The sequence below is a fragment of the Pinus tabuliformis genome, chromosome 3_1 (assembly GCF_031772625.1).
Source record: "Pinus tabuliformis cultivar Carrire ecotype Pingquan chromosome 3_1, CPIR1, whole genome shotgun sequence".
Classification (NCBI taxonomy): Eukaryota; Viridiplantae; Streptophyta; class Pinopsida; order Pinales; family Pinaceae; genus Pinus; species Pinus tabuliformis.
This window is the reverse complement of record NC_142301.1, coordinates 542,703,731-542,731,387: the sequence shown is the minus strand read 5'-3', so window position 1 is coordinate 542,731,387 and position 27,657 is coordinate 542,703,731. Positions and strand designations below refer to the sequence as shown.

The 27,657-nt window shown below is 34.7% G+C and overlaps 1 pseudogene; it reads left to right on the top strand.

Moving 5' to 3' along the window:
* Window positions 1-9,473: 9,473 nt before the first annotated feature.
* Window positions 9,474-27,657, top strand: part of LOC149188188 (exocyst complex component SEC15A-like) — a 34,312-nt pseudogene continuing 16,128 nt past the window's right edge.

Below are 27,657 nucleotides of genomic sequence, written 5' to 3'. Positions count from 1 at the left end.
CAAATAGAATGGTGACTTCCTTGTAGCCAAATAGTTAGCAATATTTGAAAACCAAAGAGATTTAGTAGATATTGTAAATAAATATTCATCAGGAAAATTGTCTTCTACATGTACATAATTATTATCATTTTGAATCCTAGGTAGAAAATCAGCAACTGTATTTTGTTTTCCAAATCAATCCAAAATAGTAATATTGAATTCTTGTAACAATAATAGCCATCTTGTAATTCTTCCATTATTAATTGGTTTATTCATTAAGAACCTAATTGTAGAATGATCTATATGTACAAAGGTTTCATAGCCAGTGATGTAATGCCTGAATTTGTTGATGGCATGGAAAACAACTAAAACCTCCTTTTCTATTACAGTATAGTTCAACTCTACAGGAGTCAAGTTTTTACTAGTATAATAAATGGAATAAGGAGTTAAATCTTTATGTCCTAGTACAACTCCTAACGTTGTATCTAAAGCATTTGTTTACATGTGAAAAGGTAATTTCCAATTTGGTCCTCTTAGAATAGGTTCTTTAGGAATATTTTCTTTCAATGTTTTAAAAGATTTTTGGCAATCAAAACTCTAATTGAATTCACAATCTTTTGTGAGCAATTTGAAAAGTGGAGATGAATTTTTTTTTTAAATTTTTCTGAGTGTTCTATAGTAACTAGTAAAACCAAGAAAACTTCTAAGATTTCATTAACAAGCTGGAATTGACAATTTAGAAACAACTTCTACTTTAGATGTGTCCACTCTAATTCGATTTCCTAAAATATGGTGCCCTAAAACAATCCCCTCAATAAAGATCATAAAACATTTTTCATGGCTTAATGAGAGATTTTCTTCCTTACATCTAATGAGAACTTTTTCCAAATTTTTAAGAGCTTCTTCAAAATAATTTCCATAAACTATAAAATAGTCCATGTAAACTTCCACACAATCATGAATTAGATAAGAAAAAATTCCTAAAACTTCCCTTTGGAATGTTGCAGGTGCATTACACAACCCAAAAGGAAATATTCAGTAGGCATGGGTTCCCTATGGACAAGTAAAAGTGGTTTTATCTTGATCTTCTAGAGCTACCTGGATCTTTTTATATCCACTAAATCCATCTAGAAATGGGAAATATTTCTTTCTTTCCAATGTATCTAAATCTTGATCTATGAAAGGAAGTGGAAAATGATCTTTTAAGGTAACTTTATTCAATTCCCTATAGTCAATAGATACTCTCCATTTTCCATTATTTTTAAGAACAATTACTAATGGTGAAACCCACTAGCTATCTGATATTGGATAAATGGAATTCACATTTAACAATTTTTTTTATTCCTCTTTGACCATTTCTCTCAAATATGGATTCATTCTTCCCTAAGGTTGTCGGATTGGTTTAACATTTTCTTCAATGTAAATCTAATGTATACAAGTATTAGGATCAATTCCTTTCATGTCCATATATTAACACCCATTAGTAGAGGAATGTTCTTGTAACATATTTATTAAATCTTTCTTTTGAAATTCTTCGAGATTGTTATTGATATTCAAGGTTATTTCTAGGAAGATTTATATTGAAGGGTTGCCAAATTTTTCCATATAATTTAAATATAATTGACGAGATTATCAATATTCAATATTACATTGTTCTTGAAAACTTTGATTAGATTCGCAATATGAGGAAGACTCATTATTTTCCATTAAATTCAAAATCTAATCTTCATCTATTGTAAAGTAACAAAGATTGGCCATATATCAATATCATCATCTATCCATTCTTCACTTTCTACTTCTATTGTTGTTTTTGGCAGGAGGATATAATGTGAATTTATTTGTTGAACTTCCATTAGAAATAAACATATCGCCAAATATAAAACTTATAAAAGCATTAGTTGTATCTAACCATGGTCTTCTTAGAATCAATGGATGTCCTCGTGAACTACTCTTAGGTGTTAGAATAATAAAATTAATAGGATACTCACAAGAATCTAAGAATACAAATATGTCTTCTAATACACCATCAAGTTTAATAACATATCTATCTTCTAATTGCAAAAATGTAGATGTGTATTGAAGATTAGGAGTTTTCAATTGATGCATGGTTTGTTTACTCACAATGTTTATAGTTGCTCCTAAATAAATCAATGCATTTGGAATTTCAATACCATTGACACATTTTTTCACAATGGGACTTCCTGGATCAAGGTATTTCTAAATTGTTTCTTTTCCCATCATGATATCTACAATTTTTCCAACTAACAGAATCCTTTTGATTTCTTTTCTCTTTCTTCCTAGCCTTTTAATACTCAACTCCCTAATTATCTTTGCAAAAATTGGTATTTCCTTAATGACTTGTAGCAAAGGAATTTTTATACAAACATTCTTCATCTCGTCTAACATATCGTAATTAAGTAACAAAATCTGTATTTCTACCCCTTCATCATTTTTTAATATTTCAAGAAAAGGTGGTTTTGAAACAGATACTGAAGGTTGTTCCATAATAGGAGTTGGAAAGTCAACAGAATGTGTAGGGGTGACTTATTTTTGAAGTTTTTATTTTTCATTGAGAGGCTCCTCTTTTTCAGATTCTTGAATAACAATTGTCGAGGACTTATTTTGTAATACTCTACCAAATATAACTTGGACATTCTTTAGATCTAATGGAGTTATCATGTAAGTTTGGAAATTTTTTCTTCCATATTGTAAACAAGTTGTGAATTTTTATTATTATTTGGACTTGGAAGTGGTTGAGTGGGCAGCTAATTTCGTCTTTGCGGAAATGGTAATGAAAGTTGTGGATTTGGATTCTGAGCTTAATTTGGTTGAACATGTCGAGGAAAAATATTTGGTGGAAAAACAGGATAAGTTTGTTGATATTGAGGATATTGAGGATATTTGTTGTAAGGATTTTTCCATCCTTATGCCCAAGGTTGAGGCCAAGATTTCAAAGGCATGGGTGCAGTCCAATTGTTTTGTGATGGTTGTGCAAATGCTTGAGTGTTAAATCATGGAGTCATACTTGATTGTGAATTTTATCATGGTATCTTAGTAATAAAAAAAAGGGGATATATCTGATTTGGTATTATTTCCTCTTCATAAACTATTTTAATATGTTGTATTGGAGGACATTCTTTTGTATCATGATTTTCTGCACATATAACATAGGTTTCTACACTTTTTAAATCAAGAGGGAATTCTATCAGAGCATGCTTCTTTCTACATTTGGGACAAAAGATTAACAATGCAACTAGTTCAACATTTTTCTTGTTTTTCACTTTAAGGGTATCCATTTCCTCACTAAAACTTCCCAAAATGTTTGTTTTAAATTTTTCAAGAAAATTACCTAATTCAGCCCTACTTATAGTTCCAGTTGCAAATTTATTAATCCTAGACATCAAAGGATCTTTTGGATTTTTCCTAGTTCTTTCCTTACCTCTTTAAATGTGTATGCATGGCTCACAATGTCTCCAAATAATAACTAATAAATATCTCCCTTACCCATCAAATTGAGGAGATTAATCCACTCATCTCTGATGAATTTTAATAGGAGATCTTTCAAAGTTTCTTCATCTAGTTCATGCATTTTAGCCTTTCTAACATTATAAGAAAATATTTCAATGAAATATTTAAGATTTTGATCTTCCTTATGCATCATTTTAAAGACTCCATCCTTAATATTATGGGGCATATAATAATCCTTATATTTCTCTAATAATGTAGTTTTCATTTCTTCCCATTTTCTTATAGAGTGTTCCTTTAATCCCATGAACCATTTTAATGTTGCATACTTAAGAGTTGTCGGAAACAATTTCAACTTTTTAGGGTCAGGAAAATAGTCACAAGATCTACACAAGACTAAAACTCAAAGATAAATGTTTGAGGATCCTCACTTCTTAATCCATGAAAATTTGGAAGGATGGAGGTTGAGATATATTTCGTTGTAGCTATTGTATCTTCATCGAGGATAAGAAATCCAAAGGGTTCTGGATCTCCCCTACCTCCTCCTCTACCTCTTCTTCCACCTCTCCCTGATCCTCTACCTCTATTTCCTCCTCTTCCTCCTCAAATCCTAGGTTTTTCACCATTAACATTATGTACCTCCCCTTCCCCTTCTCCAACCATTGTAGATTCTCCAGAACTAATACAAGGTTCCAAATTGGGTTTTCTCATTTTTCTTCTAGCTCTTCTAGTTCTAGTTCTTCTATCAATGGTAAGTTAAAATAAGTTTCTTCCTCCTCTTCTTCACTAGGGATCTCTAGCTCTTGTCCTAGAAGTATTTCTCCACTTGTAGATAGGAAAGCTACTCCTTGCCTTGGGGATGTAGGATCTTCTTATTCTATTGCTGCTTTGGTTGATGAGGTCTGTCAATCTCTATGTTGGATTTCAGATCTAAGTACCTCGGGAAGTTGATGCTTGCATGCAAATGATGGAATATGAGTTTGAGTTGGTGGTGTGGCACTAAGATGTCGTGGTGGGGTGAGTGATGTTGTTGGAATTAAAATTTTACCTCTACCTACAAATCTACCTCTAGAATCTCTTTCCCTATGCATATCATTTTTGTTTTTTTTATATAAAAATAAAAGAGTCGTATTTACACATCCCCGAAAACGACGCTAAAATGTTTGGTAATTTAATTAACTTTAAATTACCTGCATAAATTATCGACTAGAACTAGTAAGATGATGAAGTGTAAGTGCACTGTATGTGCTAGAAGTCCTTGATTATTCACACCTCTAAATTAAATTGTGTTATCAAAATATAGATTCTAAATTAATTTATAGGAATGCACATGAGTAGAGAAGTTTCTCCTAGAAAATAAAACGATCACACTCTTTTATCAAATGCTTCAAAAGAAACTTTCACAACTCAACATAAAATTAAGTCAATCCCACACTTATGAAAATTAATTTCACTCTTATAAAGTTTATATCTAATTACGAAATCCACATAACTTATGAAAGTCTCAAAATTATAAATCAATCTCACACTTATAAAATGAAATTTAACTCAAAAAAACACACACACACACACTCTCTCTCTCTGTTATGTCTGAATTATGATTTGAAAGAAAATCAATTCTATAAAGGAATCAAATCATCTATCATAATAACACACTCTTGCATGAAAATCCAAAATGAATTAAAAACATATTCTCACTTGCTCAAAATCATAAATAACTCTTGCTTGAAATAAAACTTGTAATCAAATCCTCTGTTTTTAAGAATTACAATTTTAATCTAAATCTAAAATCTCATTGTTGCTATCATTACTCATTAATCTAAATTCATGTTCTCCTAAATCAATAAATAAAATTAGTTAACAAGACAATTACACTGCTATTATTTAACTCAAAAATCAACAAAGAAAAATGATAAGGAAATTATACAGGATGCATCATAAAAATAAACTTATGAAATGGTATAAGGAAATTCACTTAAAAACATAAAAGAACCTTACTACTTGAGGGGGCCCTCCACAAGCAAATGATCATGAGACCCAATTGAACAATCAACCACGCATCAAAATAAGAAGGATTCTTTATAACTAAATTGAAAACAGAGTTTTAATTTTCACCATCGCATAATAAACTCACTATGTTTATGCTTGCTTATGAAGTCTTTTTATAAATCTCATATCATTATATGTTCAGATCTCCATGCCTAGCTTCACTTAACAAAATACTAAGATTAACTTTAAAAGATATCATAATGAAATTCACTAATGTTTTTTTATTAACAAAGCAAATTGTTAGGCATATATATCATTCCTCGCTCTCTTGTATAGCTGACAGAGTTGACTTTTTCCTTTGACCACGTAACTGGAAGCTTTCTTGATCGATCTGGTTCATGAAGGTAGGAAGGAATCATGGAGTGCATTGATTTCTATCTTCCCATATATTTCTCACTCCAGCTAGCACCTTAGAACTTATGAAACAATGGACTTAGCTGAAGAATTAGATATTAGCTATAGAACCATCCCAATACAGTAGCTAAAACAAATATTAGACTACTAATAAAGAAAATTATTAACCTATTAAATACAGACTTTTATATACCTTCCATGCCATAGGTTCTGTGATTTTTTTCCGTTGAGTGATTATGATGATGAAAATGGAGTAAAATAGGTGGAAAAAGGGTGTCAAAAAGAAGCAATTATGAGGATCAACAACAATGATGCCTCTCGAAGGTTGTTTCCAGAGGTAAAATATCACCTCTCATTAAACATAAGTATTTCTTGACTCATGATGCTCCTTTATGTCTTTACTTTTGTCTTGACTCATAGAACTCGTTATTTTTTTGATCATTACTTATACTTCCTACATGTATATTTGAGTATTTGGGTGCTTCTAACTTCTTGAAGAGATATGATAAGAGGATCCTTCTTGAGGATCATTTGAGTTGTAGGAAAGAAAATCTAGAGTTGGAAAATGTAAAGATGCACCTAATGACAAGATAGCTAAGTGCTACAAGTTGTCTATGTCAATTTAAAAGGTGCACAAGTATTTGAATACTACAAGGTATGCATGGTATATTATTTTAATGTTATGTTTCAGCTATAATATTGGAAGGCAAGGTAATCCCTAAGGTATGATGAGAATATCTCCTTCTCAAATGGTTCATGCATGCATATGCAAGTGATTTCGATTCATGGTTCTTATGATGAAATGGTGCATTTGATATTCAAAAAGTATCTTACCTTATAGATATAATGAATTTCATGACTCCATGTAGCTATTTGGAAATATTGATTTCCGATATATTGGTATAGTTTATGTTTTTCTAACATCTATCATTTTGGATATCTTGATCCCATAAATAAGGTTAGCAACTTGATTCTAGTAGATGGTAACTTGCCACTATTTGTTTGCGAAATGAATGGTAGTCATGATTATAGAAGTCTAACAATGAGAATAATATTTAGGATCTTTTTTTTGCCATGATTGTGTTTTTATGTTCTTAGTGACTATGGCATATGGTAAAATCAAATACTGTAATTTAATGGATTGAGTTACGTGACAAATAAGTAATATTGTGACCATGATTTCTAAAGTATGCTCCTATTAGCTGTTCCACACTAACACTTGATGATAGATTGATGTCATGATGAAGTAATCTATGATACCATAATATAACCATGATAAATATGTGATATGGTCTGAATTTATGATCTAGCAGATATGCTAATGCATAGTAACATTATAGACAGGTTGATGGCATGAATGAAGATGATTGAAGTAGATTCCCATTCATAGGGAGAATATCTCCATAATATCCATTCCTCTATTTACATTTTAATTATATACTCTTTACTGTTGAAATATGATTTATGGGCATGAATCACTAGTAGAAAATGAGAAATTAGTGACTAGGTGACTAAAAACGTTACCCCAACTTTTGCAAGTTAAATACGACCAAAAATGAGAACTCTTAAGTGAAACCAATAAAAACAACTAAAATAAACACCTAAGTTAGTCCAAGGCTAAAATATACAACTAGTTAATAAGTAATACAACTAAGAATGACTAACATGAATGACTAATTTAGTCTAGGAACAAAAATACGACCACCTAATAAGTACTACAATAATAAAAATTAGTCATTTATGTTAGTCATTGTAATTTTGTATGAAAACTTCAAGATGATGGATGAAGATACATGTGAATAGAACCCAAGCAATAATATTTGCCTAAAGGAAAATTGAGTGTGTTTGGTTTTGTAAATTAAACACATGTCAAAACTTCAGAAGAAAAAAAGAAAAACTTAAAAGTGTGTCTGGATTTGTAACACAAGCCCATATTAAAACTTGTTATGGTGATAAATTTAACGTTTATCTTTAAAGATTCTTATGGCCACCTAAATGTACCAGGAAAACTCTAATATGATTGATGCAAATATAATTGATAACTTCTTGTCACCATGTAAATTCAACCCTAATTCAAGAATCCCAAATAGCCATTATAAAATGATGTATAAATGTTTTAAAGAAGACATGTAAATAGATTTAAGTTTATATAATGTAAACACATACTCTAACCTCTTGGTGCCATACATTCGAACCTAGGGTCATATGTTAGTATGTAAACTCAAGGTGTTGGGAAAATATCCACGTGAATAGAACTTCATTCACTCCTGGACCAAATTTGATATTGAGTAAACTCAAGGCATTGGGAAAAGAGCCATGTGAATATTACTTCATTCACTCCAAGACCAAATTTGATATTGAACTTAGTAGGTGGATCTCAATGCGGCTAAGTGATAACCTATTTTAGTTTGTAGTACTTAAGACAAATGTTGGACAAACACTTTCCACTCCAATGACAAAATACAAATACAAAATGGGTTGACACATCTAGAATTAACATAAATAAAATACAAGTTGCAAAATTAAATTAATCCTTTCAAACTTGTACATTTAAGTCAATCCTTAAAAACTTTACAGAATTAATTAACTAATAACAATAATCTAATTTAAAGTTACTCTTAAGCTAGCAGCAAAATTGGTAGAGATATATATACTAAGCCAATTTGAATTTGAACCTATAACATTGTGCAATATATCTAAATAAATTATTTTATAATTTAATAGTATAAAATATCAGTTATTTTCAAATTTATAACCAAATAATGCAACAAAATGAGGCTATTTTTCCAAAAAGTCACATCATTGAATAACCATATAAATCCTCTAATTTGTAAAATAGTTACATAGTGGAAAATTTCTAACTTACATTGTTACATTCCAATTCAATATCAAAGGGAAAACAATGAAAAATACTCAATTTTCCATTTCTTCATGGATTAGTTACAAATGATCAAACTCTTCCTCATGATTCTCCCCCCAAAAATGAGTGTTTTCTTAAGCTATCTTATTTAGCATCAACATTTTTTTGATCGGCGAAGAAACCACAATGATCATGGATTCTTAACCAAACCTGCAAACTACCAAATATTGGAAGGTGCCAGGTAGATAAACGAGAGAGTCGAGGAATAGGGGTATTTAATGGAGTGGTCACTAAAATTTCAGACACTGCTTAAAAAAATAGGTGGATGCACCAGGTTTCAGGTTTGAATTATGTGTACCAAATACTCTACCTTGTTGGGTATGTTGGAAAACCAGCTACCCAACTTCAAATCGAGGTAACAATTAATTTCTCTCAGTTCACTAATGTTAGAATGTGGCTTCATTCATTACAAAATCATTAATATAGGGTTTGGAACTTTGAATGAAATATATCTAATGAAGAAAGAATTATTGTTTTGTGATTTTTTTCACCTCTTTTCCATTCAGCTACAATGGGGAATGATGTTTTGGGTGTTTAATGGGAAATTATTGAATTTTATGAACATGAATCGATGATCAATTAACTTATTTAGATATGAGGGCGAGGGATGTTTGGGGATTTAAATGGGGAATCTATTGAATATTTTGAACCAGAATCAGTGACTAGTTGACCCTTTTGAGGATTAATATTATGCACATAAGATAAAATGCATAATAAAACCAACAGGAGAGCCATAGTAGATAATGGGGTGACAAAGGGGAAGAATTGGCCTTAGCCTATGCAATCAGTAATGGAGAGGATTTGGGTTAAATCATTAGACAAGAATTTAAGGTTGGGAAGCCAAAATCCCTATTGCAACAACTCAAATATTTTGTCAAGAAAAAGGATATTGAAATAGAGGACTAATGTAAAGTCCATTATGAGAAATTCATCCATGCAGTGGATGAAATCTGTGGGGTTTCAGTAGATCCGAATGAGTTAAAAATGGGATGGCCAATGAGAATTATCGGCTTCAACAGGTGGGTAATTCTCTCCTGGCTAAAGTTAAAGAGCTTCTAGAAGCTTATGAAATTAACAATAACTTAAAAGAAGTGATCCAGTCATTGAAAATCTATGCACAGGACATTGAGTTGTGTGTGAAATGCAACCATCATGTTATAAATGATAGTGACTACCTCACATTGAAAAATTTAGACTCGATAGAAAGCCATTACTTGCCCAAAATTCCAGCGAAGGTGCGTTGGCAAATGCTAGAAAAGAAGATCTTTGAAATCAAAAACCACATCGATAAAAGAGTGAACAAGGAATTCAATGAATAACTAGTGGAGATTAGAAGTATTGCTAAATAAATTGGTTAGTTGGCAATCGGGCAAGCTTCTTCAGCTCGACAGAGAGAGGAGGAGCTATGAGGTCAGCAAAAAGTAGGCAGAGGAATAAAGCAAGCTAGGTGTAAGGGAATGTGTATATGCTTTAGACACTCAGGATACATAAGATGTTGATTCTATTTTGAAATTCAACATCGCTCTAGTTTATAGGGAACACCATATCCAGACTTGTATTGGCCTCAAAGACCAATTCCAGGATTACTACTATACAAATCATCATCTACAAGTTAGTTCAAATTTTCAAATCTCGTCGGTGTAGTCTTTTATAGAATCACATCAATTATTTTTTCTCATATTATTGGTTTTCTCATAGAGGAATACCATGTCTTGAGGATGAGTGGAGGATTAATCTCCACTCCCCAGATGGAAATGATGTGGGATACAACTATATCAAAGATGGATTGTATTTTAGAGCATCAGTTTTTGCATATGCAGTTTGCAAGCCATCTTCAGCTAATCAAGGACTATGTGAGTTTACTTGGTATGACTTTGAGAAGATAAGGCTACTAGGTGGGTCCTTTGCTTGATATTTGGGACAAGAAGAAAGACAAATATCATGAAATTCTTCTAAATCAATGCATTGAACATATCAAGGATATCCTTACTAATGCCAAATATGAGCATATGCTGATGAAAAATAAGTACGAGCACAACATGAACGTGTTGGCATTCCATTTGTAGACATATGATATCATGCCTACTTTCCCTTGCACAGTTTTTTGCCACTATTCCTAATCGTTGTCGCATTAAGAGGTATTTCATGTATGATTATGAGAGTTATATGTCCTATGGAGGTCACATGGACTTTTATGATGTTGTGAAGAAATTTCTAGATAAGATTTTGATCAACGTTATGAATGAGGCTTTACTCAAATTGATCAACATTTCCACGTTGGGGGTATCTCATGCCATGCAGATTGTTGCCAATATGATAGTTTTAGAGTGATCTTGTGACTTTTTTATGCATCATGCTACCTAATTTGGTGGCATTACTATGTGCTTAACGGAAAGGTCACATGTTGAATTGTTTGCTCGAACTGTCTTGAAGAAGTCTCAAGATTCTGCACATCAAGCAATGCTGAGGGTAGTCAACTCTAAGGTAGATGATTTTATGTTGCTAACTAAAAACATAAATTGGAACACAAATGAATTTCCACAAAATGGCAGTGAGTATCTAAATTATGTGGTAATTTACATGGAAACGTTGGTTTCTACATCACAACAAATATTGCCATTGGATGCTTTGGAGAAGGTAGGAAGGGGGGTGTTGAAGCACATATCAAACTGTTTCATTGTGACACTTATGAGGGATAATGTAAAAATATTTAATATAAATGCTATAACAGGTATTGATAATGATTTAAGAGTGCTAGAGTCCTTTGCCAAGGAGAGATTCCACAACACTGGCTTGAGTGAGCTTTAGGGTGCTACACGCTTGAAGGATTGCTTGACACAAGTGTGGCAACTTGTTAATATTTCATTGAGCAACCAACCAGAGAACTTCATGAACCTTGTTATAAGGGAGAAAAACTATAGTGCTTTGGATTATATAAAGGTTCCAATGATTTCTCAAAAATTCAAAGATGTGCTTGAAAGGCTATTTCGAAGCTTGGGGAGTATGAATTTAAACAAAATCCCCCAAAAAAATCCATGGATATGTTAGTAAGGAGATTGAAATATTTCAACAGATGGATTTAATGGTATGTTTCAAGCCACTACTTGAAACATTGGATGTTTAATTTCTATTGATGCTCTTGTTGTCACTATATTAAATGTTGTTTACATGTTACAGGTTTATAGCAATATGCTTTCTATTTCTCAAAGCATTTAGGAAAAATACAATTTGTTGTATGGAGGATTTGTCTAGCTACAAAAGTTAAAAGCCTTTGCAAAATCAATAGATTATCCCATGAGACTCAGGTGAATTATATCATTAATAAATAAATTCTTTCTGATTGACTATGTTATGTGCAATATTGTTTTTCCCCTTGGCCTTTATGTTTTTAATTCCCATTTTATATTTATTTGTCTTACATGCATAGGAACCTCCTTTCTTATGAAAGCCCTTTGAATGTGACCCTGAATCAATATCTACAAGGTTGATCTATAAAGTGCAGTCAACAAGTATCTTCAAGCAATAAAACTGAGCATAAAGAATGTTTATAATTTGTTAAAATATGTGTAAACTTGGAGAAATTAACCATTTTATGATTTAAAATGAAGGGAGGTGTGTAATACAAAAGATACTCTAGAAACCTTTGACCAAAGAGGAGGAAATGGTTCTTAAATAAGGCTTAACTGGAAACTAAATTTGGGATGATTGAAATCTATATTTGTATTTTTTAGAGGGTAAAAGGCGGGGAGTTTCTATTGGTAGATCATGGTTATTGAAGCTATATAAATGTTATGAAACCAGCTTAGAAAATGGAAGAAAAGGTAGATCAATGGCTTCAAAATCAACCTCTTTGAGCGGGAAACATCCTTTACATTACACAAATGAGAAATTCTTGGATGATTCGAATGAAAAAACCTCCTTTCTATATATAGGAGTCTAAGGGGTCACAATATAATCAGATCTGACATAACAATAATAATTTAAGGGCACAACAATAACAATAGTGGGCTTCAATGGTGTACAACAATAATAGTAAGGGGGTTGCACTAATAAAAATGAGGGAATACACTAGTATTATAGGGACCTAACATGACCCTATGCTTCAAAAAAGGTGTTATCCTCAATTCTTGAGTAGTTCTAGGTGCTTCTATATAAAATTCTCATCCTCCCATGTGGAATCTTCTGCGGGTAAGTTCTTCCACTTGATCAGAGACTCTGAAATTGATCGATTTCGTAGCTGTTAAGTTCTTGTTTCCATCACTGCTTCAGGTTCCAATATGATATTTCCTTCCTCATCAAGTTATGGAAATATTGTTTGAATTGGGAGCTTGTCGCCTATAACCTTCATTAAGCATGAAACATGGAAAACTTGGTGCACTCAGGAAGATGTAGGAAGCTCCAATTTGTATGCCATGGTACCAATCTTTTGCAACACCTTGTAAGGACCATAATACTTTTGCGATAAGTTATTATCCTTCTTAGCTTGCTTGAGGAACATTTGTTTGTATGGTTATAGTCGTAAAAATACCCAGTCACCTACATCAAAACGTTTTTCGTTTCGATGTTGATCAGCTTGTTGTTTCATTCTATTCTCCGCCAAAGTATGGTTATCCTTTAAGAGTTGGAGAACTTGTCTTTTATGCTCAATGTGATCTTCCACTACTTGAACCTTATAATTTTCTCATAAATATTATGAGATGGATGGTGGATGATATCCATAAAGTGCCATAAATGGGGTCATTTTTATTTCATTATGGAAGGAAGTGTTATACAACCATTTAGCTAGAGGTAACCACTTGACCCATTGTGTCTATTTATCAGATACAAAGCAACGAAGATATCCTTCCAAAAATTTGATCATATCTTAGTTTGTGCATCTGATTGAGGATGATAAGATGAGCTATGAGCTAATTGAGTACCCAGATAAGAAAATAATTTCTTACAAAAATTTGTAGTGAAAATAGGAACTTTGTCACTTACAATAATCTTTCGTTTCCATGTATCTTTTGAATTGTTTTCATAAATGCAATAGAAATTGTACTATCTTTAAATGGATGAGATAATGAACAAAAGTGTGCATACTTAGTAATTCTATCAACTACCACCATGATAACACTCTTTCCTTTGGACTTGGGTAAAACTGTGATAAACTCCATTCAAAGCTCCTCCCAATGTTGACTTGGAATGGATAAAGGTTGTAACAGACCTGGGGTATTAATTGTATCAACTTTATTTTGTTGGAAAACCAAACATTCCATCTCAAACTTTTTAACATCAGATTTAAGGTCATCCCAAAAAGAATCCTTGTTAACCCTGTGGTAATTTTTTCAAAATCCTGAGTGCCCTCCTAAGGGAGAGGTGTGCAATTCCCAAAGAATCTTTTGTTTGAGTTGGGAATTCTTACGAAGGTACATGTGATATTTGTACCATAATGAATCATTATTCCAACTGAATGTCTCGGATGTACTAGGATCTTGTTGCAACTTTTGAATGATTGCCCACACTTCTTTGTCATTCCTCCATTCATCCCTTGCTTTGATTATCCAATCTGGATGGATAATAGAAATGGCACAAAGAAACACTTCCACATCCTCATCCTTTCCTAATAATGCATCTGCAACAACAATTTGCTTCCCTTTTTTGTATATAATTTCAAAGTCATAACCCAATATCTTTGTGACCCATTTTGCTACTCTTATGAAGATAACCTTTTTTCTAAAAATTATTTAACGTTGTCATGATTTTTTTTACCTTGAAATGCCTTCCCACTAGGTAAGGTCACCATTTCCTAAGTACATGTAGTATTTCCAACATTTCATTCTCATAAATATCTTTTTGTAATTACTTTCCTTTGATTGGACGACTTTCAAAAGAAATGGTTCTTCCTTTTGCATTAAAACAATACCCGTTCCATTTCCTGGGGCATCACATTCCACAATAAAAGTTTTTGTGAAGTTCGGCGTAGCTAAGAAGATTGCTTGGAACATTGCCTCTTTAAGATGCTCAATGGCCTTAGTTGCTTCTGGGTCCAATAAAATGCATCTTTCTTTAGTAATGTTGTGAGAGGTGTTGCTATTCTCCAATAATTCTTAACAAACTTGCGATAATACCCTTTCAACCTATGAAATCCTTACAGATGTCTTATGGATGTGGGTATTTTCCATTAATTAATGCCTTTAATTTTGTTAGGGTCTACCTTAACACCCTCATGAGATACAATATGGCCCAGGTATTCCACCTCCTGTACTCCAAAGAAACATTTGGAGTTTTTTGCATATAGTTGTTTCTCCTCCAATAGCTTGAGTATCCTTCCAACATGTTGAACATGATTCTTCCATGACTTGTTGTAGATTAGTATATCATCAAAAAATACTAATACAAATTTCCTAAGGAAGGGTTTGAAAATGGAATTCATCAAACCTTGAAATGTAGAAGATGCATTGAGAAGGCCAAAAGGCATGACCAAAAATTCATAATGACTCTCATGAGTTCTAAATGTTGTTTCTGGAATGCCTTGAGTCTTCATTCTTATTTGATGATACCCTAAGTGAAGATCCAACTTGGTGAAGTAAATTTCTCCATGAAATTCATCCAATAATTCATCAATGGTAGGAAAGGTAAATTTATCTTTAATATTGAGCTTGTTGAGCTCCCTATAATCCGGACAAATGTGCCATGATCCATCCTTCTTTTGCACAAATACCACTTGCAGCAGAGAAAGAACTTTGACTACGTTGTGTTAGGGCCTAAATCTACCTCAGGCTAAGAAAGGTAGGATCTAAGATAACATCAAACCATGCCTAAACTGGTAGCTAGCCCTACCAAGTCGGGAGAAGGCTCTCTCCTTGTAAATCTCAGCAAAATATGACCAATGAGGCTTGACATGACTGATGTGAAGACTGATTTTAGGCTAGGTATGTGTGCAGAAGAGTTTGATTAAATTTGATGAAGTTTTGTTGGCTTAAATGTGAAAGGCAGTTTTGGGTCTGGGGAATGAGGCTCAGTTTTGCAAAGATCTCTATGGGGCAAGGTAGACAAATGGTTTGGTACATCAAATTGAATGAGATGGAGAGATTTTATACAGGTGAGGAGTTGAAGAGGGCAAGAAAGTCTCAGGGATCCTCTTCAAAAACCTTGAAAACATAAATAACTAAACAAACCTTAGGTAGAGCACTGCAATTTCAATGGATTCTACCTTTATCCTTGTTTGATTTAGTTATGACGAAGCAAAGAGAGATGATGGCATACATAAAACACATGTAAACTTAAAATTATAGAAGGAAACACAATACCAAAGCAAGATTCCACATGAATCCCATAAAGTGTTGCAAACCCTGGTCTATTCCTTAGCCAAACTATTGAAATGTGTATACAATGAAGCTCCAAGCTTTCCAAAAAGTCCAACCTTTGCTAATGACTGAAAAAGCACAAGATATAGGAAAAAAAACAACTCATCCTAGCCTCTAGGGGTCGAGCTCATAATTTTAGGAAATTTTCCAACAAATTCTAAACTAAGAACTAAAAAGTAGGCAGTGGAACAACTTGCCTCTAAAAACTAGGGAACTGATTCATTCAGTTGCAAACTACCTTTTCATGGATGAATCTACCTCTATGAGTGAAAATTTAGCATAATTACATCAAAATCCATCAAGTCACATTAAATTACATCATAAGTTTGAAAATTAGAAGGAGAAAAGTCAAACTATCAAGAAACTAGGCGAAAAACAGAGTATTTTGGCCAAAATGAGCAAAATTCCTCCAATGCACCGCGCTGATTTCCCTATGCATAACACCTTTTCGCAGCTGCTTTTGGAGGCCTTCCCAATCTCCAAATTTGCTCCAAGTGTTCTTTTTGGAAAGGTCTATATGTCTACTTCCCAGAACAAGTCGAATGTTTGAATTTGGCCTCCATTTTCCCCTCCAAAACTGAGTTCTTCCAACACTGCTTCCTGTGTGTCCAAAAAGGGGCAGAAAGGTCATTTTTGAGGTGATTTTGACCTTTTTGGAAGCTCCAAACCTGTCAAAACTTCTTGACCATTTGTGGGCATGCACAATTTTCTAGGAAAAATCCAAGAATGCTATGTTTTTCTCAAAAGGAGGTCCCCATCAAAAGCGAGCGCCAGGTGGCACGGCACATCAGGTAAAAAAACCTGTTTTTTAAGCCAAAATTTTAAAAATTGCAAAACGTCTCCCAAATTTTCTGAAATTTGGGTTGACTATCCTCCATTAAGTGCTATGTTGGGCCAAGGAAGCCTCCGCCAATATCTGAAGTCTATCTTGCTCTTTTCGCTTCCTTGATGCTTTCTTGAACTTGGCCTTCAAAATCCTGATTCTCGCTTGGCACACCTTGTTTATTGCTAAGTAGTGGTATGCCATGTTCCTCAACATTTTTTTTCTCTTTGTTGGCCTTCTCTAGCATATTTTTCAAGTACATTTTTGTCAACTTGAGCCAAGATTCACAATCAGCTTGAATTTCACTTTCAAGTGTTGTCAATTTGGTTTTCCTCCTCTTGGCAGCTTGCCGGTTTTTTCTTTATGTTTTTGAGCTCCATAGATGAGTGGGACTGATGAGGGGAGAATTTGATGCTAGCTGTAGGGTTTTGGGGAATGAAAGGGTTTAGGGAATAAAATTTAGGGATTAGGGATATTTGATTAGGGTTTGGGATAGTGGGATTAGGGATTCATGGTTGGTAGTTTAGGGATATGGGGAATATGGAAAGGGTAAATATAAAGGAAAAGGGAGGGAGAAAATGAAGTGAGGGAGTGAGGGAATGAGTGAGTGAGAATTATGGGAGAAGGATTTAGAAGCAAAAAATTCAATTTATAAACCCTATGCAATGTTTTTTCATCAAATTGCAAGGAACTAGGGTTTCAATATTTCCCTATTAAATCACCAAGAAGACTGAGACAAACTCATGCATTGAGCATATTGGAGTGTGAACTTACTTTGGAAATGAGGAATTTACAATTTTGGGAGCTTTGGAGGAAGATTTGAATGATTTCAGGCCTTGAAGTCCTATCCACCACACTGCCTCAATGCGTCGCGCCCGTTATAAAATTACACTGCAAATCACTGCCCAATGCGCCGCACTCTAACCCAGGTACATCGCGCTTTTTGCAGGAGACTTTTGGAGGCCTTCCTGGTGTCCACATTGCACACAGGATAGCTTGTTGGAAATATTATTGAGTCTACTTTCAAACACAACTTTGATTTTTCAATTTGTAGTTCATTTGCCCTGTCAAAAGTCAAATCTCCCAAGACTAGAAAAAATGTGCAAAATGAGGCTACCTAAAGGCAGAGTGTTGTTGCAGTCAACGTTTGAAGGCCTTTCTCAACCCAAAATTGAGCTCATGATAGCTCATTGAAAATATATTTGCGTCTAGTTATCATTTGACTCATCAAGAAAGTAATTAGGCCAACCAAGATAGGATAAATCTTGATTTTCCCAAGGTCACTACAGAGGTGCATCAATTCTCCTAAGGCAACTATATTTTTGACATTTCTCTAAAACCATAACACCTATGTAAAAAGTGAAGGAGGTTTTTATTCCTTGGCCTATTTTGGACAAAAACCTCTCTCAGGTTTCACAAATTCATCTTTTCCTGCTCAAAAAATTTATTGGAGTAAAACCTATCCCGATGTGTGGAACAGGGGATTTGTCGAAATGAAGTGAAATGAAGGGGATAAGGGGCTTCTAAATTATTGAGAAAATTTTGGGAAGTAGGGAGGGATGTTAGGAAGTAGGGAAAAGTGGAATTTCAAAGATTGAGTGAGGGGAAGGGGTCCAAAAGGGCAAAACATAGCCGTAGCCTAGAAAATTGTCAAGTTGTAGCAAGAAACTAGGGTTTATGCGAAAATGAGGAATTTGAGGGATATCAGTCATGGGAAGTGCTTAATAAGGTACATTAAGGATAGGGGAAGGTGTATGAACACCAGGATACAAGTTTTGTTGGTAATTTGACCATCCAAGAGAAATTACCTTCAAAACCTTAGGAGACGGAAATGAACTTTACCTAGGCACAACTAAAGCATGAACAAGGTGTAAAATTACCCATGAAACTTGAAATGATGATGACAACCTTTTGAATGATGGTACACTCAGTTGAATGGTGACATGGACCGACATTTGGAAAACTTTGAAAGGAGTGAAAGCAAACCCTAGACCTAATACCTAGTGACCAAATTTTCTTTGAAGACTCACTGAAATGACAAAATTTGACCTTGACACCTTAAAATCACTTTATAAGAGCATGTTTGATCACTAGAGGAAGGCTTCAAAGGCTGACACTAACATTGGCTCCAATGGAGATGGTAGCTCCTTGGAGGTGCCAAGAACGATAGATCTTTGGGAGAGCAGACCAATGCCTTATCCATTGGGCAATGGAGTCAAAAACTCAAGCCGAAATGCATGACTGAAAACTGATGACTTGACGACACAAACTAACTCTCATTCAACTAAAAACTGACTCGATACTTAAACACAACCGACAAACTGGAAATGATGCTCAAATTACAGCTTATTCATCAAAATGTACTCTAACAGTTTCATTCATCACCTGATCAAGTGAAATGAAACAACCAATGCAACCAAGTAAGCATTCTAGCTACTGTTTGCATTCTCCACAAGTGCTTGCTTATGAAAAACAAGAGATATCTACTGAAAGGTAACTCCCATGACAACTTGGAAACAGATCCGTTGAATGATATGGATTCTCTATCCACCTCCAAAAACATTGTATAAGTATCTTGAATTTCATGCACACTGGGACTTAGCTCATCCAATGGATTACCTCTCTTCTCCTCATACCATGAATGAAAACTTTGATCTGAGCTTTGTGACGAGATTCGTACTGAAAATGACAAAGAAACCAGCTGTCGAATAAAGTTTTTATCAATACTTTTGTCAATCTCACAGATAGGAGAAGAACTTTGACTGATCATCCAACACATCAGCTATTAGATCGTGAAAAACTTGAAAATATTTCCCCAACCCATTCTCTATTGTTCCCGCTAAGACTACATGATTTCCTATAGGCTGCTCATCCTTTACTGAAAATTACCTATGGAAATTTTCCTTCAAAAATTGAAATGATTCAAAACAGAAAGGTACAGAATCATCTTGCATCATTTGATTGTACGTGCTAGCTTCCAAGTCTTCATCTGCAACATGAAAACCAATATGATTCAGGGGCTGCAAATATAGATATGAGAAGTTTTGAACAAGGTTTTCATTGTCCTCAAGATGATCCAAATCAAAACTTTTCGACAATTGATTTCTGATTGCATGAAAGTTGTCTCTGACGAACTGAAACGAAGCAAAATAAAAAGGCAAAGATCCTTCACTTACTTCAAAATTTGCTGCACTTTCCACATCACTTTCATAGCTAATATGCATCAGTTGATCACTGTACTAGAGCTGCTGAAAGTGAACTTCCTCCTTCGACAAACTAGCTGTTGATTTGTCTGCAAGATTAGCTTCTATTTGGAGAACATAATCATCATCATACTGATCAAAATTAGGCAAATCATTAGTATAAAACACATCATCAAGCATACATGTCATATCAATAGATCTCTCTTCTCCAAGATGATCTATAAAACAATCATTATCAGAACTATGACAACTGGGATAAGAAAGAAGATGTTTTGGATCAACAACTTGTTCTTCTTCAATCAGCGTGCGATGGACTTGAACACTATACTCATTCCTTGTGGTGATCCTTTGCATCATCTCTTCCACTGCACTTGCCAAAATGTCGAGCTTTACCTCTAAAGATTTCGATTCCTCTGGATCTATGTTCTTCATCTCTCCTTCCTTCAACTTTGCCCTTTTGATCAACAGATTAGCCTCTACATCTATTGCACTATTATTCATCTCTTCAAGTGTTGCAAGATTCCTTTCTCTCAGCTAAAACTCGATTTCTGGATCAAAGGCTTCCAGGTAGTGCAAGAGAGTGGATCCAGGAGGAGGTCTTATATTAATCGGCATCGAAAAGTAGACTTGATTAAATCTGGCAAAAAATTGTTGTACTGTCTCCCCTGGTTGTCTTTTCAGCTGGTTATACTCTTCTATAATCAAGAAAGGGTTTTGTCTTACCACCCACCCGTTGAGGAAAACTTTGACGAACTACTGGTAATCTGAGATGCTCGCATCAGGCAAGGTTTTGAACCAACTCTTGACTTTGCCTTGCAAAGAAAGAGAAAAAAGCCAAATACTGTCATCTTCTTCATCTACTTCAAAAAGGTCAAGAAAAGACTCAAAATTCAATACATGTATCTCAACAGTGATGTTGTCATGTTCACCATCAAATCTTGGTAGATATATTTTTAGGGAAAGCATGGGATATAGGAGGTAAAATTAGAGGCTTATATCGATCTAGAATTTTACAAGGTATAGGGGTATGTACAGAAGGTGTAGACTCAGTCTTGGTCTCTTGACGCTCATCAGTTTGAAGATGATCATCACAAGATTCGGGAAAAAGGTCTTGATCAAGCTCAAAGGCATGCAAATCTTTGGTATTCACAATCTTCAAAGGGAAGGAATCAAATGCAGGTCTTGGATCTTTTCTCAAATACAATATACTTTGCAAAGTTTTCTTGAAATTCTCAGGAAAAGGGAAGAAATAATTTATAATGAAGAACAAAATGTCTTGGATGAAATTCCAACTTGAATACTTGATCTGTCCATATTGTCCTTTCATGTTTCTGTTGGTCAAGTTCATCCTCCAGTGGAGTCCTTGGATCTGATCTCGAAAATGATTTGGAATCGCTAGGTGAATGATTTCAGCCTTTCCAATGTCTAATCATTGTCCACCATCAACAATCAGATCTAACTTGATACACATACTGGGGCAATTTGCAAGTCAGATGTTCAGCTTATAAGACTAGACCAGAGATTGACTAAAGTAGCTTTTATCTACTTATGCACTCGCAAAGCAATGTGCAGATCGAAGGCTTCCTGGCATAACATCAGGCTCTGTCTATAATTTATAAAGAAAAGAAAACTAACAAAAAAATAAGCTTTTCTTCCCCAATATGGTTGCCACTATGTTAGGGCCTAAATCTACCTTCGGCTGAGAAAGGTAGGATCTAGGATAACATCAAACCATGCTTAACCTGGTAGCTAGCCCTACCAGGTCGGGAGAGGGCTCTCTCCTTGTCAATCTCAACAAAATATGACGAATGAGGCTTGAGATGACTGATGTGAAGACTGATTTTAGGCTAGGTATGTGTGTAGAAGAGTTTAATTAAATTTGATGACGTTTTGTTGGCTTAAATGTGAAAGGCAGTTTTTGGTCTGGGGAATGAGGCTCATTTTTGCAGAGATCTCTATGGGGCAAGGTAGAAAAATGGTTTGGTACTTCAAATTGAATGATATGGAGACCTTTTAGATAGGTGAGGAGTTTAAGAGGGCAAGAAAGTCTCAGGGATCCTCTTCAAACAGCTGAGAACATAAATAACTAAACAACCCCTAGGTAGAGCACCGCAATTTCAATGGATTCTACCTTTATCCTTGTTTGATTTAGTTAAGATGAAGCAAAGAGAGATGATGGCATACATAAAACACATGTAAACTTAAAATTATATAAGGAGACAAAATACCAAAGAAATGTGCCACATGAATACCATAAAGTGCTACAAACCCTGGTATATTCCTTAGCCAAATTGTTGAAATGTGTATACAATGAAGCTCCAAGCTTTCCTAAAAGTCCAACCTTTACTAATGATTGAAAAATCACAAGATATACGCAAATAAAAACTCATCCTAGCCTCTAGGGTTCGATCTCATAATTTTAGGAGCTATTCCAACAAATTCTAAACTGAGAACTAAAAAGTAGGCAGTGGAACAGCTTGCCTCTAAAAACTAGGGAACTGATTCATTCAATTGCAAACTACCTTTTCATGGATGAATCTACCTCTATGAGTGAAAATTTAGCATAATTACATCAAAATCCATCAAGTCACATTAAATTACATCATGATTTTGACAATTAGAAGGAGAAAAGTCAAACTATCAAGAAACTAGGTGAAAAACAGAGTATTTTGGCCAAAATGAGCAAAATTCCTCCAATGCGTCACGCTGATTTCCCTACGCATAGCGCCTTTTAACAGCTGCCTTTGGAGGCCTTCCCGGTGTCCAAAGTTTCTTCACGTGTTCTTGTTGGAAAGGTATCCCTGTCTACTTTCCAGAAAAAGTGAAATTTTTGAATTTGGCCTCTATTTGCCCCTCCAAAATTGAGTTCTCTCAACAATACTTCCTGTGTGTCCAAAAAGGAGAAGAAAGGTCATTTTTGAGGTGTTTTTGACCTTCTTGGAAGCTCAAAACCTGTCAAAATTTCTTGGCCATTTGTGGGCATGCATATTTTTCCATGAGAAATCCAAAAATGGTAAGTTTTCCTCAAAAGGAGGTCCCCATCAAAAGTGAGCGCTAGGTGGCACAACGCATCGGGCATAAAAACCAGTTTTTTAAGCCAAAAATTTCAAAATTGCAAGAAGTGTCCCAAATTCTTTGAAATTTAGATTTAGTGTCCTCCATTAAGTTCTATGTTGGGCCAAGCAAGCCTCAGCTAAGATCTGAAGTCTATCTTACTCTTTTCGCTTCCTTGATGCTTTCTTGAACTTGGCCTTCAAAATCCCGATTCTCGCTTCGCACACCTTGTTTATCGCCAAGTAGTGGTATGCCATGTTCCTCAACATATTTTTCTCTTTGTTGGCCTTCTCTAGCATATTTTTCAAGTTCATTTTTTTCACCTTGATCCAGGATTCACGATCAGCTTGAATTTCCCTTTCAAGTGTTTTCAATTTGGTTTTCCTCCTCTTGGCAGCTTGCCGGTTTTTTCTTTGTGTTTTTGAGCTCCATGGATGAGTGGGACTAATGAGGGGAGGATTTGATGCTAGTTGTATGGTTTTTGGGAATGAAATGGTTTAGGGAATAACATTTAGGGATTATGGATATTTTATTAGGGTTTGGGATAGTGGGATTAGGGATTTAGGGTTGGTAGTTTAGGGATATGGGGAATATGGAAAGGGTAAATATAAATGAAAAGGGAGGGAGAAAATGAAGTGAGGGAGTGAGGGAATGAGTGAGTGAGAATGATGGGAGTGGGATTTAGTAGCAAAAAATGCAATTTATAAACCATATGCAATTTTTTTTCATCAAACTGCAAGGAACTAGGGTTTCAATATTTCCCTATTAAATCACCAAGAAGACTAAGACAAACTCATGCATTGAGCATATTGGAGTGTGAACTTACTTGGGCAATGAGGAATTTACAATTTTGGGAGATTTGGAGGAATATTTGAATGATTTTAGGCCTTGAAGTCCTGTGCGCCACGCTGTCTCAATTCGTCGCGCCCATTATAAAAAAACACTGCAAATCACTGTCCAATGCGTCGCGCTAGCTCAATGTGCCGTGCTCTAACCTAGGTGCATCATGCTTTTTGCAGGAGACTTTTGGAGCCCTTTCGTGTGTCCAAATTGGGTGTAGGATAGCTCGTTGGAAAGATTATTGAGTATGATTTCCAACATGACTTGAATTTTTGAATTTGGAGTTCATTTGACCTATCAAAAGTCAAATCTCCCAAGACTAGTGAAAATATGAAAATTGAGGTTGCCTAAAGGCAGAGTGCTGTTGCAGTCGACATTGGAAGGTCTTCCTCAACCCCAAATTGAGCTCATGATAGCTCATTGGAAATCTCTTTCTATCTAGATATCATTGGAGTCATCAAGAAAGTCATTAGGCCAACCAAAATAGGAGAAATCTTCATTTTCCCAAGATCACTTTAGAGGTGCATCAATTCTCCCGAGGCAACTGTATTTTTGACATTTCTCTAAAACCATGACACCTGTGTAAAAAGTGGAGGTTTTTCTTCCTTGGGATATTTTGGACAAAAACCTCTCTCAGTTTTCCCAAATTCATATTTCCTTGCTCAGAAATATCATTGGAGTAAAACCTATCCCGATGTGTGGAACAGGGGATTTGTTGAAATGAAGTGAAATGAATGGCATAAGGGGCTTCTAAATTATTGAGAAACTTTTGGGAAGTATGGAGGGATGTTAGAAAGTAGGGAAAAGTGGAATTTTAAAGATTGAGTGAGGGGAAGGGGTCCAAAAGGGAAAAACACAGGCCTAGCCTAAAAAATTGTCAAGTTGTAGCAAGAAACTAGGGTTTATGCGAAAATGAGGAATTTGAGGGATATCAGTTATGGGAAGTGTTTAATAAGGTACATTAAGGATAGGGGAAGGTTTATGAATATCAAGAGATAAGTTTTGCTGATAATTTGACCATCCAAGAGAAATTACCTTCAAAACCCTAGGAGAGGGAAATGAACCTTACGTAGGCACAACTAAAGCATGAATAAGATGTAAAATGACTCGTTGGAACCTGGCATGATGATGACAACCTTTTGAATGATGGTACACTCAGTTGAATGGTGACATGGACCAACATTTGGACAACTTTGAAAGGAGTGAAAACAAACCCTAGACCTAATACCTAGTGACCAAATTTTACTTGAAGACCCACTGAAATGACAAAATTTGACCTTGACACTTTAAAATCACTTTGTAAGAGCATGTTTGATCATTGGAGGAAGGCTTCAAAGGCTGACATTAACAGGTTGAATTATACCATCCTCTAGCATCTCTGCAACCATATGTTTGATTTCACTCTTTTGTGCATAGGGATATCTGTAAGGCCTGATGTTTGGAGGAATAATTCCTAGAATCAAATGAATAACATGATCATGATCACGAATAGGTGGGAGGCCTTTAGGAGTCTCGATACCTTAAAATAATTGTCCAAGACTTTTTGGACGTCTGGAGAAATAGATGATTTCGATGTTTGAGCCTCAAGTGAGCATAATTGTTTAATTACGCCCCATTGTTCTTTCCTTAGAAGCTTTGTTAGGCTATTAGATCTGATTATCTTTCCTAGTTTCCTTGCGATGCCCTCAATGTTATGAAACCATCCAAAAAAATAGATCAACGACTTCAAAATCAGCCTCCTCAAGGGGGAAACATCCTTTACATTACACAAATGAAAAATTATTGGATGATTCAAATGACAAAACCTCCTTTCTATATATAAGAGTCTAAGGGGTCAAAATATAATTTGAGCCGACATAACAATAATAATGTAAGTGCACAACAATAACAATAGTGGGCTTCTATGGGGTACAACAATAACAATAAGGAGGCTACACTAATAATAGTGAGGGAATACACTAGTATTTTAGGGACCTAACAATAACTTCCAAGAACAAGATTTGCGACTTAGTTAAGTGCTGAAAAAAATTATCGAAGCTTCTCTCTTCATGAGTGTTTCTTTTCCTAGCCTTACCTAACTAACATGATCATTTGTCAGGTATATTTTAGTCTTAGATTCTGTTTTGTCTTAACATTCTAAGTTTTTATTTAATACCTTGTAATATAATTGGTATTTGAGGTAATATAAAAAGGATAGAAAATTAAATTGTAATGATGAAGTTGTTATATGTGTAAGGTCATGATTTCTGGAAAAGGGTTATAATGACCACATATATAGTCCCCTGGACTATGGTAAATCACTGTCCAACTTAAAAATATCAAATAGTCTATAAAAACAATATCCAATGTTGACACTTCTAGGATACAATGTTGTATAAAAGTGTTATCAAAATGAAGGTTGTCATTTTGAAATTTCGATGGCAAGGTAGCAAAACCCCATCTACTATCTAGTCCAATACTCCTAATTTCACTTCTCTTCTTTCCCAGTCTTAAGCTGTGCATATTTTCTTGTATCCTTTTCACTCTTATCCATCCTTACTTTTCTCTATGCCAAGCAACTTATGCTTCACATCTATGCCTCATTGCATCTCCTCTCTTGTCTTTTCCTTCACATCCATGTTGCATATATCCCATCCTCGCTTATCACTAACAAGCTAAATACTAACCCCTCTAACTCAAGATCAGGAAACTACCTTTGTTAAATATCATGAGAATCTTCTTTCAAGAAGAAGTTATCGGTACACAATTATTGCTTTCTTTTCTATGTTTCAATGTTGTCCCCTACTGCAACCACCTTTCTCCCCTATTTTTTGAGGTGGCCCAAGTTCACACTTATTAGCAATCCTTCCCATCCCACACTCGAATAGGGTTTTGTGGGGTTCTGATAAGAATAGAACACCTATTCCTCAACTAGGCCTAGATTTCTTAGAGGTCCCATTGGAAAATTCACATTGGAAAAGATACTATAATAATTTGTTCAAAGTATGCCTCTCTGTTTTCGTGGCATTTTCCATTACATCAACCTTCCCATTTGCATGGTGAATATTTACTTGACAACCTCATGATATCCATCAGTGTCAAGAGAATGAAAATTTTATCTTTTACATGAAAATCACATGCTTACTACAGTTAAAAGATTCAGTAGAATCCCTTGATTTTTTGGTTCCAACTTCCTACTACAATAAGGCATATATAGCTTTGTCGTTAATTTCAAATTTCAATTCCATGAATCCATAGTCCAGTTTCACAACTCTCATGTAAATTTCTTTTTCCATGGTTAAATATTTTATAGAGATTGTTTTCCATCTTCATAAACTCCTCTCTTTCAGTTAATTGACCCTCTTTCATTGAGTTTGAATAGTTATGTGCATTGATCAACTTTATCATCTTCACTAAAAATTATGTAAATGAATCTTGATTCTCATCTATTGCCTTGTAATATTTCAATATGTTTTATACTATTCATTGCAGGGTGATGAAACACTAAAATTTGAAACATAAATGATGATCACTACAAGGCATCGATACCCAAAGGCCTGCAATGTGAAAATTGTAACCTTTTGGCAGGGCAATAACTATTGCAAAAATTAAGATAACTTGCCTAGAGATGAATAATGCCAA